Source organism: Malania oleifera, chromosome 5, assembly GCF_029873635.1.
Source record: "Malania oleifera isolate guangnan ecotype guangnan chromosome 5, ASM2987363v1, whole genome shotgun sequence".
NCBI classification, from domain to species: Eukaryota; Viridiplantae; Streptophyta; class Magnoliopsida; order Santalales; family Ximeniaceae; genus Malania; species Malania oleifera.
In genome coordinates, this window is record NC_080421.1 from 85,080,042 (window position 1) to 85,091,475 (window position 11,434).

Sequence of the window (11,434 nt, forward strand, 5' to 3'; positions counted from 1 at the left end):
TGATGTGTGTGCTTATTACAAACCGAATACCCTAATTACTATTACAGACAAATTTCACTACAAAATTATTACAATCAAGAGTATGAATTTGTCTTCAAGCTTTGATCTGTCACGTGCCATTAATGATCTGCTAATATGGACCTGCACATGAACTAAATATTCATTAAATACAAGAGTATTTGTCATTATCAAAACCAGGGCGTGGCCTATAAAGTCAACATCACTAGTTTCTCACAATTGGACGGGGAAAGGTTTTTCGAGACATGGGAGCGCTTCAGGGACCTTTTGCACAAATGCCCACACCACCATGTTCCTAGGTGGCAATTAGTTCAGAACTTCTATAAAGGATTAGTTGTGCTTGATAGGTTTATGGTAGATGCATATTGGGAAGGTACTTTCCTCACCAAGCACAAGAATGAGGCTTGGGTTCTCTTTGAGAACCTAGCTGAGAATTCTTAGCAACATGTTGTTGCTACTCGTAGACCATCTGAACCCTCCTTTTTCCAAACCTAAGGGAGTCTGTGAGTTAGCCACATGCCATGACCTTGCTCCCACACAGCACACCATAGTTAAAAGTTATATCAGTTATTGTCCTTAAGATAACAACCTCAGCCCGTGGCATATGGAGAGGTGTGTGTCATTTGCTCTGATCCTTCACGCACTTGTTACAATTGCCTCTATGCACCTCTAATTCTAGAGTTTGTGCAGAAGGAAGATAAGGATACCCATAATTGATACGATAGGCCAACCAGTGATCCATATTTGAATATGTACAATACATGGTGGAATTAGCATCCTAAGTTCTCTTAGAGGCCACAAGCTCTGGTTTTTGAAGCTCGAATACTTCAAAAATCACCCATTGTTCCACCACCTCACCCATACTAGAATTATCAAAATCCTCCCGTGTCTGCCCTTAGACCATCATCTTATCAACATCCATCTCCTCCTTAGCCCAAATATGATTTTTTTTTTCAAGAGTCGGTGTTGAAAGGCCCCAACGTCTTCGAGCCTGATTACCAAGTAAATCAGTAATTACTATACTCTCACTCCCGGTCTATTGCTAAGCTAGAAGCCACCATGGGACAACTAGCTACCTCTTTGAGTAGGAGAGATGAGGGAAAATTGCCAAGTCAGTCTCTTGTGAAACCTAAGGGCCAAATATAGGGTAGAATGTGAGTTAGCTACTAGTCCTTTATCATATAATGAGCAAGCCCAAGTTGTAACCATTCTTCAGAGTGGTAAAGAGGTAAATATAGGATTGGGGAGAAGTTAGACCAAGAAAATGGTAGGTAGAAAACAAGGGAAGAACCCAAAAATAAGCTATGTGATCCTCCTTCTCCTGATCCGGTAGTTGATACTGAGACACCTACCCCCTTTGAGCGAAATGCGGCAAAAGGAAGGAAAATCCATGGACCAACCCCATTGTCTCCACCCCGTAGGAACTGCGAGATCGCCCCAAGGACGCCTTCGGCATCTAGGGGTCACGGACCGACCATAGAACCCTGTTCAATAAGTGGAACGTATTAGCTGTCCGCTCTCAGGTTTGGCAATAAGGGTCGGAGAAGGGCAATCACTCATTCTTAAAACCAGCATTCTTAAGACCAATGAAAGAGTCGGGCAGAAAGGGGGGAAAGCTCTCCCTTCCTGGTTCTCTCTAATGATGGAGCACTTCCCCATTATGTCCCAACATTGCCATTCCCTGCAACTCTTCATGCACTTTCTAAATCTAAGAAGGAGTCCACCAGTGAGTCCATCATGGACAGATTTTGACAAGTTAAGGTCAATATTCCTCTCTTGGATGGTATCATGCAAGTGCCTATCCATGCCAAGTTCCTTAAGAACTTGTGCACGCAGAAGCAAAAGTCGAGGGTGCACATGAACAAACAAGCAAGGCTAATCGAGCATGTGAATTCAATTCTATTAAGACACCTTGCTCCAAAACTAAAAGATCCCAGCGCCCCAACCATCTCGTGTGTAATCGATGATTACACCATTGATAAGGCTCTTCAAGATTTGGGTGCAAGTGTGAACGTCCTTCCATACTAGGTATATAAGCAATTTAATTTAGGAGAACTGAAGCCCACACCGGTCACTTTGAGTTTTGCCAACCGATCAGTAAAAAGGCCCTGGGGTTTGATAGAGGATGTCTTAGTTAAGGTCGAGGAGTTCTATTATCTTGTTAACTTCATAGTCTTGGATATGGAATCTTAAGACCCAACCAAGACTCGATCCTTATCTTTTTAGGATGACCATTTTTAGCTATAGCTAATGGCTGCATTCTATGTAGGATTAGGATTATGGACCTGTCCTTTGGCAACATGCAGCTCTAGCTGAATGTATTCAATGCTTTTCAACATCCACTTGATGACGTCCAAGTTGTGGACGTTGATATGATTGATAAATGTTTTGAGGAAGTGGCTCCCTCAATTATATGGAGGGATCCTTTAAAGGATATATTTCAGCCCAAGAGTCCCTTTATATCTGGTATGGAGGACTCGTATAAGCAGATTCTTGCTATTCATTATTTAACCCTCTGATCAATAGGGTGTGGTCCCATCTTGAGGTCAACTCGATAACGTGGGAAGCTTTCGACTCCTCGGATGTCCATTATATCATCCGAAAAATGTTCCATGGCTAGTTTTTTGATGGAGGTAATATAGTGCGAGGCATGTGCACAAGCTCGGAGCAGGGTACCAGACTACCTGCTCCTTCGGGATTTGATCCTTTAGTATAACATTTGTGCATCTAGCCACCATTCAAAGTGGCGTGGCATCAACCTACAAGTTCTATATGCCATGCAAAAAAATATAAAGGTAGATATCGCTCAAATGATTATGGATGAGATGATCAAGCTGCGAGGGAGCTAATAAGGTCCCTCATTTGATACATGGTAATCCTATTGCATCTAAAGAAACTTGGGCAACCTAGACGTGCACTTACCAATCAGTGAGGTCACCACTAAGAGGATGTGGCACCAGAGCTTGCAGTTGGTAGCCACAACCTAGTTGAAAGTTAACAGCGGGCCCCTTTCAAGGTTGCACTGGGGTCCGAACTCCTAGTGCCAAATTTCCTTCATAACCCCAAGGATCCACCTATATGACCTCCAATGCCGCCACCTCGACGAGCTCTGAAGAAGAAGACGAGGACAACAGCTGAGCCCTTTACAACAATAGCGGTATACTCAGAGGTCATTCCTCCAATGACAACCCCTTCTCCACTAGCGTCCCCCACTGTGCCTTAGATAGGGGATGACTTAGGAATCATGTGCCATGATTTCAAGGCATTGAGGTCCGAAGTGCACCACAAGTTAGCAAATACTAGGGCGAGTTGAAAAAGGAAGGTGTACTCCTAAGAGTGGGGGTGAATTGAGATTTTAAAATTTTCTTTAAATCCTTTTTAATAAACTCTTTCTCAATCCTATTTAGTTTTAACAATTACACATGTAAGATTGATTATCAATAATAAGTATAGCGGAAGATTAAATTAGTTATCAACCTTATTGAATGAGTATGCTTACTTTGAATGATTTATGGATTAGTTAAGAAATCTTTTAGCAATTATCCAACTAACCAATCCAACCAAGGTAACCAAGATAAGATTCACAATATGAAATAATAACACAATCTCAGAAATGCTTCCAAGATTCATCTTTTATGTATGTAGCTGACAAAAGCCTTGTTATTAATACACAAGATACACTTGATTTTTCAATATGAAACACAATAGAAATTTCCAACCACTCTTCCAAAACTCAGATTTCAAACCAATCACTTTCAAGATTAAAGATCATTGTTGATTTTACTGTAATGATTTTTGAGTCTTGGGTGTTAATCAATCAACGTAATCCCTTATGGTTTCCGTAATAAAATTTGATCAACCAACGTACTTCTTTTCAATTTCCACAATCCCAATATCAAATTAATTTTCAGCTTTCTTTATTTCCAAACCATATCATACTCGATTACACAAGAATTCATCTCCTTGCAAATTCAACGATCCAACAATCCTGAATCATTACAAAAACAAAAAACAAATGGTGTACAATGACACTCTCTACAAGAGCTGATTAGTACAATTGATTAGCACAATATACTTCAATAGAAATCAATATAGAAAGAATGAAGCTCAAGATAATATCATCGGGGTTCTTTAGATTTTGAAAATATCAGCAGAAACTCAAAGAACTATGGCTTTAAATCAGAAAATTCTTAGTAGAAATTTCAACAAGAGTTTGAGCAAGAGAGAGCTTTTGAGAAGAATTTACAACATAGCTTGACTGCTATTTGTATTCCTTTGTGTTTTGAAATCCTTGAGTATAAAGGGTGTTTATAGAGTTTATAAAGTGTATTTCATGTTTCCCAAGTGACTTGGATTGTTTTCCAAGTTTTCATAACATTTAGTAATTAAAAAATCAAATTTGGAAACTTCCTGTTATTTTTAAATTTTGAAATCTCGAGGAATCAGTCGACTGGAAATAGACAGTCAGTTGCCTGGATAGTTAAAAGCACAGAAAATTCAAATTCAACAAGGAGTTAGTCGACTAGAAACACTTAGTTAGTCGCCTGGGTCCTCTCAGGTTGCTGTTCAGTCACCTGGACAAATTATGTTAGTCGCCTCAGATGTTGACAACTTCGACCAGCTTTCAGTATTTTGGATATAATTTTCCCTATAAAACTCCACTTTTAACGTTCTTAGTATCAACAGAAAGCTACAAGAAAATTCCACAACTTTCATGTTGAATACATTTTAAAATAAAGACTGTTTGATAGAGAAAAATCCTTATCAATACAGATGTAGAAAAAAAAAAGGTAATTTGAAGAACCTTGTTTCGGTGCTTTTCATTCAAAAAATAATTTAAGCCTTTTTGGAATAACTTTTGACCTTATAAAAATATTTTTCAAGTATTTTAAAAGGTATCTAGGTCTAAGTAATTAACTTAAAAGTTTCATGTATCCATATTGAAATCGAATGAAGTACTTACATGAGACTTCCTAAATTTAAGCACTCTAAGCAGTAAGTCTTCATGTGTAGCTTCCATTCTTCATTTTGAATTTGGCTTTAAGTTTCATCTATAACTTCATGCGTCAATATACTTCAAACTTTGTTAGATCATCTTTGAATCCATTCTTTAATACTTTTAAGCTTCATTTGATCAACTTTATTTGGAGTATAAGCTTTCAATAATCCTTGTGAGCACTTGACCTTGTAGTCACATACTTGAGTCTTGAAATATCATCACTTAACCAAATATCTTAAGTTCCTCTAATTTTTTATCATCATTAAAAGATTTTAAACCTTGTAAAGCCAACAATTTCACCTTTTTTGGTGTTTACGAATAGGGAGCCAAAGAGCCAAAAATGAGTAAGCCTTAAAAAGGCTTCCCCTTACGATAAGCATCAACTTAACAATATTTGCAATGTCAAGATCAATTTCAATATCATTCTCATATATCAAGATTGGCTTAATATCACATCATGTCATAATTCAAGATCAATTATCATGCTCATATATTTCATTTCATAGTTGAGTCAACATTCATGCTTAGGTATGCAGTGTCACGCTAAATTTTTGCCTAAAACTTCTCCCTCTTTTGACATCAATCAAAAAGAGTAATATATCAAGAAAAACATATAAATACTAAGGAAAAGAGCAACCATAAGCAAAAGAATATATCTAGTGAGGGCACAAAGCAAAAACTTTGCATTCATCATGCATAAAACGATAAACAATAAGTCCCAAATTGTATGAAAAAATACAAACAATTATATATATCAGAATTTTCAATAATCTCCATAAATCATGATTTCATGGCTTAACAAATCTAACTCCCCCTGAATGAAATGTATTTCATATTCAATAAATTTATAATTTCATTCTTGAAGAACAAACTATGTGTTTATGAAGGTTTCAAGATTACCAATCATGCTTTTAAATTTATCATGCCATGCTCAAATATCAATTAATTTCATGTAAGTGCTCATGTGTATCAACATCAAGAATAACACCAATATCATATCAATATCATTAATATCATAACATGCTCATGTTTAGCAAGTTATTTCAATTTTGCAACTCAATCTCTCTCTTTTGATTTATCATTTCATCAAGCTTCAAATGACTTTCTAAATTGGCTGTTTGAAGCAAGTGACTTCCTTGATTTTGAAGATAAGCCTTGTACAATCCAAACTTTTTTTATTTGTGGCCAACAATACCATTTTTGCATTCATTTGTTTCAATGTTATAATCATCAATAAGCTCATAAACTTTTCTTTAAGATTTTCCATTTCAACAAGTTCATTATACTTGTATTAAATTGGATTAAGTAGCTTTCCATATATTGAACAAGGAGAAATTTTCTTCTTATATTTGAATTGGCTATCTTGAATCTTGTAGGCTATGGAGGCATCCCTTTTCATTTAAGTATAGATTTAGCTTTCTTAATTTCTAAAAAGGGAATGACTAATTCTAATTTCTTTGGAGTCCTTAGTTTGTGAACTAGGCTTTTTATCTAGGTACCCATACTTTCTTGGGTTTAGATGGTTTAACAAGAGTTGATTCTTTTATTCTCCAAACTTGTTTGATTTTTGTACCCTTTCTTTTTAATGGACATTCAAACTTAATTTGTCCTTTCTCCTTACATAGAAAACATGTGGTATGTGTGTAAGCATTTGAGGAGGTGCTAGCATAATCTTTGAAGGCTTTTGCAAAGTACCCCATGTAGAGGTTCTTTTTCCTTGTATTCTTAACTCCATTGAATCCTATGCCTTCTTTATTCAAGGACATTCTTTATGCACCAATCATTTTATCAAGATTTTATTTTCCTCTAGTGAAGTTGTAAATTATTTTATTTTGATCCTCAATTTTCTTTTTAAGATCACAAATTTTCAGGTCTTGTGTATTTTTACCCTTTTCTTGATTTTGAGACATTTTGCTGATTTTGCTTTCTAGTTCAGATATATATAAATCTTTCTCATTCTCCATAGAGGATTTGGATCTTAGATCTTTTATTTATTTCATCATTTTTTCATTCTTGCTTTTTAATCTCTTGAGTTTTAAATCCTTTTCTCATTTAGCAAGACTTTTAGATTCTAATTCTTTCGTTACAGCTTCATTCTTATTTTTTCAATGACGTATACCATTTGGCCACTTTAACTAGAATCTTATGAACCTTGAATAATTCACTTTGTAGTTCTTCATAAGATGGTATACTTTCATCATTGGATTCGTCGTATTAAATTGTGTTGGACAAAAACACAGATGTTAGACACTGAACTGTTAGTCACTATACCAACAGGGTCTGTAGTAAGGTGTTATAGAATGCTATAGGGCTGTCCCGTTGACATTTAGGGGAAATTATTACCAGTTGATTTGATAATATTAGACATGCACGGGTTCAATGTAATTCTTAGTATGCACTGGTTGGCAACCAATTACGCCAACATAGACTATCGTTTGAGAGAAGTAATATTTAGACCTCCAGGAAGACCAGAATTCAGGTTTACAGGGTCATGAGTGCAATCCCCACCTTAGTTAGTTTTAGCTATTCAGGCGAGGAGACTGCTCTTAAGTGGTTATCAGGGATTCTTGGCCTTTATGAAGGAAATGTCAGGGAATGAATTGAAGCTCATTAGTACGCCAGTAGTAAAGGATTTTATAGATGTTTTTCTAGATGAGTTACCTGGCTTGCCACTTGATCGAGAGATAGATTTTCCTATTGATATGCTTCCAGGTACAACGCCCGTCTCTAAAACACCTTATCGAATGGCGCCAGCAGAGTTGACAGAATTAAAGAATCAGTTGTAAGATTTTCTTGATAAGGGTTCTATACGGCCCAAAGTATCTTCGTGGGGAGCTCCAGTGTTATTTGTGAAGAAGAAAGATGGGACCACGAGGATGTGTATAAATAATAAGGAAATTAATAAGGATACAATTAAGAACAAGTATCCTCTACACCGTATAGATAATTTATTTGACATGTTCTAGGGTACATGGGTGTATTCTAAGATTAATCTTAGATCAAGTTATCATCAAGTAAAGTTAAGGGTAGAAGATATATTGAAGACGACCTTCGGGACCAGGTATGGACATTATGAGTTTCTTATTATACCTTTTGGTTTGACGAATGCTCCTGCGATATTCATGGATTTGATGAATAGAATTTTTCACCAATATTTAGACCAGTTTGTTGTTATTTTTATTGATGATGTACTGGTCTATTCAAGGAGTTATGAGGAGCATGAGATGTATTTGAGGTAGGTTTTACAAACGCTAAGGGAAAAGAAGTTATTCGCCAAGTTCAGCAAATGTGAATTCTGGCTCGAGAAGGTTGTGTTTTTAGGGCACGTCATCTTAAAGGAGGAAATTTCTGTGGATCCTAGTAAAATTGTTGCAGTAGTGAATTGGGCTAGACCGAGGAACGTCCAGAAGATCAGGAGTTTCTTAGGGCTAGCTGGGTATTGTCATTTTGTTGAGGGATTCTCAGCTTTATCAGGGCCTCTAACACGACTGACTAAGAAAAATACCAAATTTGAATGGGATGACAGCTGTGAATAGAGCTTTCAGGAATTGAAGCAAAGGCTTGTCATGACACCAGTGCTGATCATCCCATTGGGGGGTGAGGGTTATGTTATCTACAATGATACGTCCTTGAAGGTACTAGACTGTGTATTGATGTAGCATGGTAGGGTGGTAGCATATGCTTCCAGGCAATTGAAAGAGTATGAAAAGAACTACCCTACTCATGATCTTGAATTGGCTACCAATAGATAAAAGCTGAGCACCAGAGGCCAGCAGGCCAGTTGTAGCCACTTTTTTTCCTAGAGTGGAAATGGGATCATATATCTATGGATTTTTTTAGGACTGCCGTCGGTATTGCATAGCCAGAATGCAATTTGGGTGATAGTAGATCGTTTGACTAAGACTGCCCATTTTCTTCCCATCAAGATCACCTACTCCATTAACATACTGGAAGAGATTTATATTCAGGATATAGTTCGTTCTAACGGAGTGCCAGTGTCTATAGTGTCAGATTGAGACTCGATTTTCACGTCATGATTTTGGAGGAGCTTGCAAGAAGCTATGGGGTCTTAATTATCTTTTAGCATGACATTCCATCCTTAGTCAGATGGGCAGACTGAGAGGACAATTCAGATATAATAAGATATGCTTTGAGCATGCGTGCTGGATTTTGGGGGTAGTTGGACCCAGTTTGTGCCGCTGGTGGAGTTCGCGTATAATAACAGTTATCAGGCCAACATTGGCATGACACCGTTTGAGGCACTCTATGGTAGGAGATGTCGTTCTCCTTTATAGTGGGATGAGATGGGTGAGCGGTGAGTTATGGGGCCAGAATTAGTATAGCAAGCATATGATAAGGTTCGACTCACTAGAGATAGAATTAGTGTAGCTCAAAGTTGACAAAAGAGTTACGCTGATAACCGCTGCAAGAAATTAGAGTTTGATATCGAAACTCATGTGTTTTTTAAAATAGCTTTGTTAAAAGGGGTTATGAGACTTGGAAGGAAAGGTAAACTTAGTCCTAGGTTCATTGGTCCGTTCGAGATTCTAGAGAAAGTGGGGTCGGTTGCCTATAGGCTAGTTTTACCACCTGTATTATCCAGGATACACGACGTATTCCATGTTTCCGTGTTGAGGAAATACATCCCAAACCCTTCTCACGTAATCAGTTATGGTGAATTAGAGCTCAGTGATTCACTAGTTTATGAGGAGGTACCAGTACAGATTCTAGATAGAAAAGAATAAGAATTATGTAATAAGAAGATTCTTCTAGTAAAAATTTTGTGGAGAAATCACACAATAGAAAAAGCTTCTTAGGAGCTCGATGAATAGATAAGACATAAATACCCACAATTGTTCCATGGGGTTCATATATAATTAGGTAAAGTGTAAGTAATTGTGTAATGTTTCTTTTGCAGGTTAGTCAGTATATGTAGTAACTTAGTTAGTAAGTATTATTTTGGTTTTTTGAGAATTTTTATTTTGTATATGTAATCTCCTAGAACTCTGAATATAACCACGGTATTCCTCCGCCATAAGTGAGGGTAAGTAATAAAATAAGTAGACTGTTTGTTTTTAAGGGATGATGAATTGTATAGATAGCAAATTTTGAGGATGAAATTTTATAAGGAGGGGAGAATATAGAGACCCAAAGAAATTATAATAATTAAATAATAAGGAAAGGAGAGAGAAGGAAATTGAACTTGGGATTTAAATAGGGTCTCGACGACGAACACAACACGTTGGTCGACGAAGTGGCTTATTAGGATCATCAACGGGGACACATGTCTCATCAACAAAAAAAATATCGAGAGGCTATTTTTTAGCTCTGAATTTCGTCGACGAGGAATAAGCGTTCGTTGACGAACTCCATTTTTGGCCTAATCGATGAAATGACGTGGATCGTCGATGAGTGCACATGTATAAATAGCCTAAACTCGAATTTTCTACGGAATTTTCATGCAAAAACCCTCCTCTTCTTCTCTCTCTCCTATTCACCCCCTCCCCCTTCTCTCTAAGATTCAGGGCCGGATTCTTGCTGTTTCAACGATCGGAGGCTACCACAACACTCCTGGGGAAGTTCTCTTCAAGTCTACTGGAGTGGATCATTGATGGGGTTAACTTGGATTTCATCCCAAATTTAAGGTAAGATTTTTTATCCAATATTTGGCTTCTTAACAGTTGTAAGTAATGTAGTAGTCAAAGAAATACTGAAATTTTGTTTAGGGAGATATTGTTTTCAGGGTGTTAAATGGGGAACCCTGCGGGTGTAGGATTGGTTATTTTAGGGGCATTTCAGAAGTCAGGTAAGGGGATAAATTAAGTTAGGATTTCATGAAAATGTACTTAATATTTTAAAGCAATTAATTACAGATAAATATGTATATGGTAGAATTATGTTGGAAATAATGTTGTTGATAAAAAATATGATTAATACCTATTTTGAGTGGTATGAGTAAAATTTACCATGAAATATTATGTTTGCAAAATAAGTATGTTTTTACTACTACTAGGAAAATGTTAAATGATACGAGGTATTTATATGATATGTTGGAGTATGAGCCGAGGGTCGTTATATGATATATCGGCGTACGGGCTGAAGGTTTTACAATATGCAATACAGGCATACGAGCCGTGATTTATAAAATATAAAAAGCCAGCGTAAGGGCTGAAGGTTTTTTATGATATGTTATGCAAATTTATATGAAGATATTAACTTGAAAGTTATTATTATGAAATAGCCATGTATCATTATTTGGAAATATGTTATATGTTATAAGAACCTAATTGGCTTGGTTTAGACTTTTACAGGGCACGGTAACGTAGCTATGTGATCACAATCATGATTATGTTAGTGTTACTGCTTGCCGTACAGGGCAGTGAGAGATTGGAAGTCGATGTGGTTTATTGTAGTGCA

At 36.8% G+C, this 11,434-nt stretch overlaps 1 non-coding gene across 1 annotated transcript; it reads right to left on the reverse strand.

The window, feature by feature from the left end:
* Positions 1–203: 203 nt before the first annotated feature.
* LOC131156842 (small nucleolar RNA R71) lies at positions 204–313 on the reverse strand. Its single transcript, XR_009137111.1, has one exon. It is a non-coding gene; the product is annotated as a small nucleolar RNA R71 (small nucleolar RNA).
* Between the last annotated feature and the right edge of the window lie 11,121 nt (positions 314–11,434).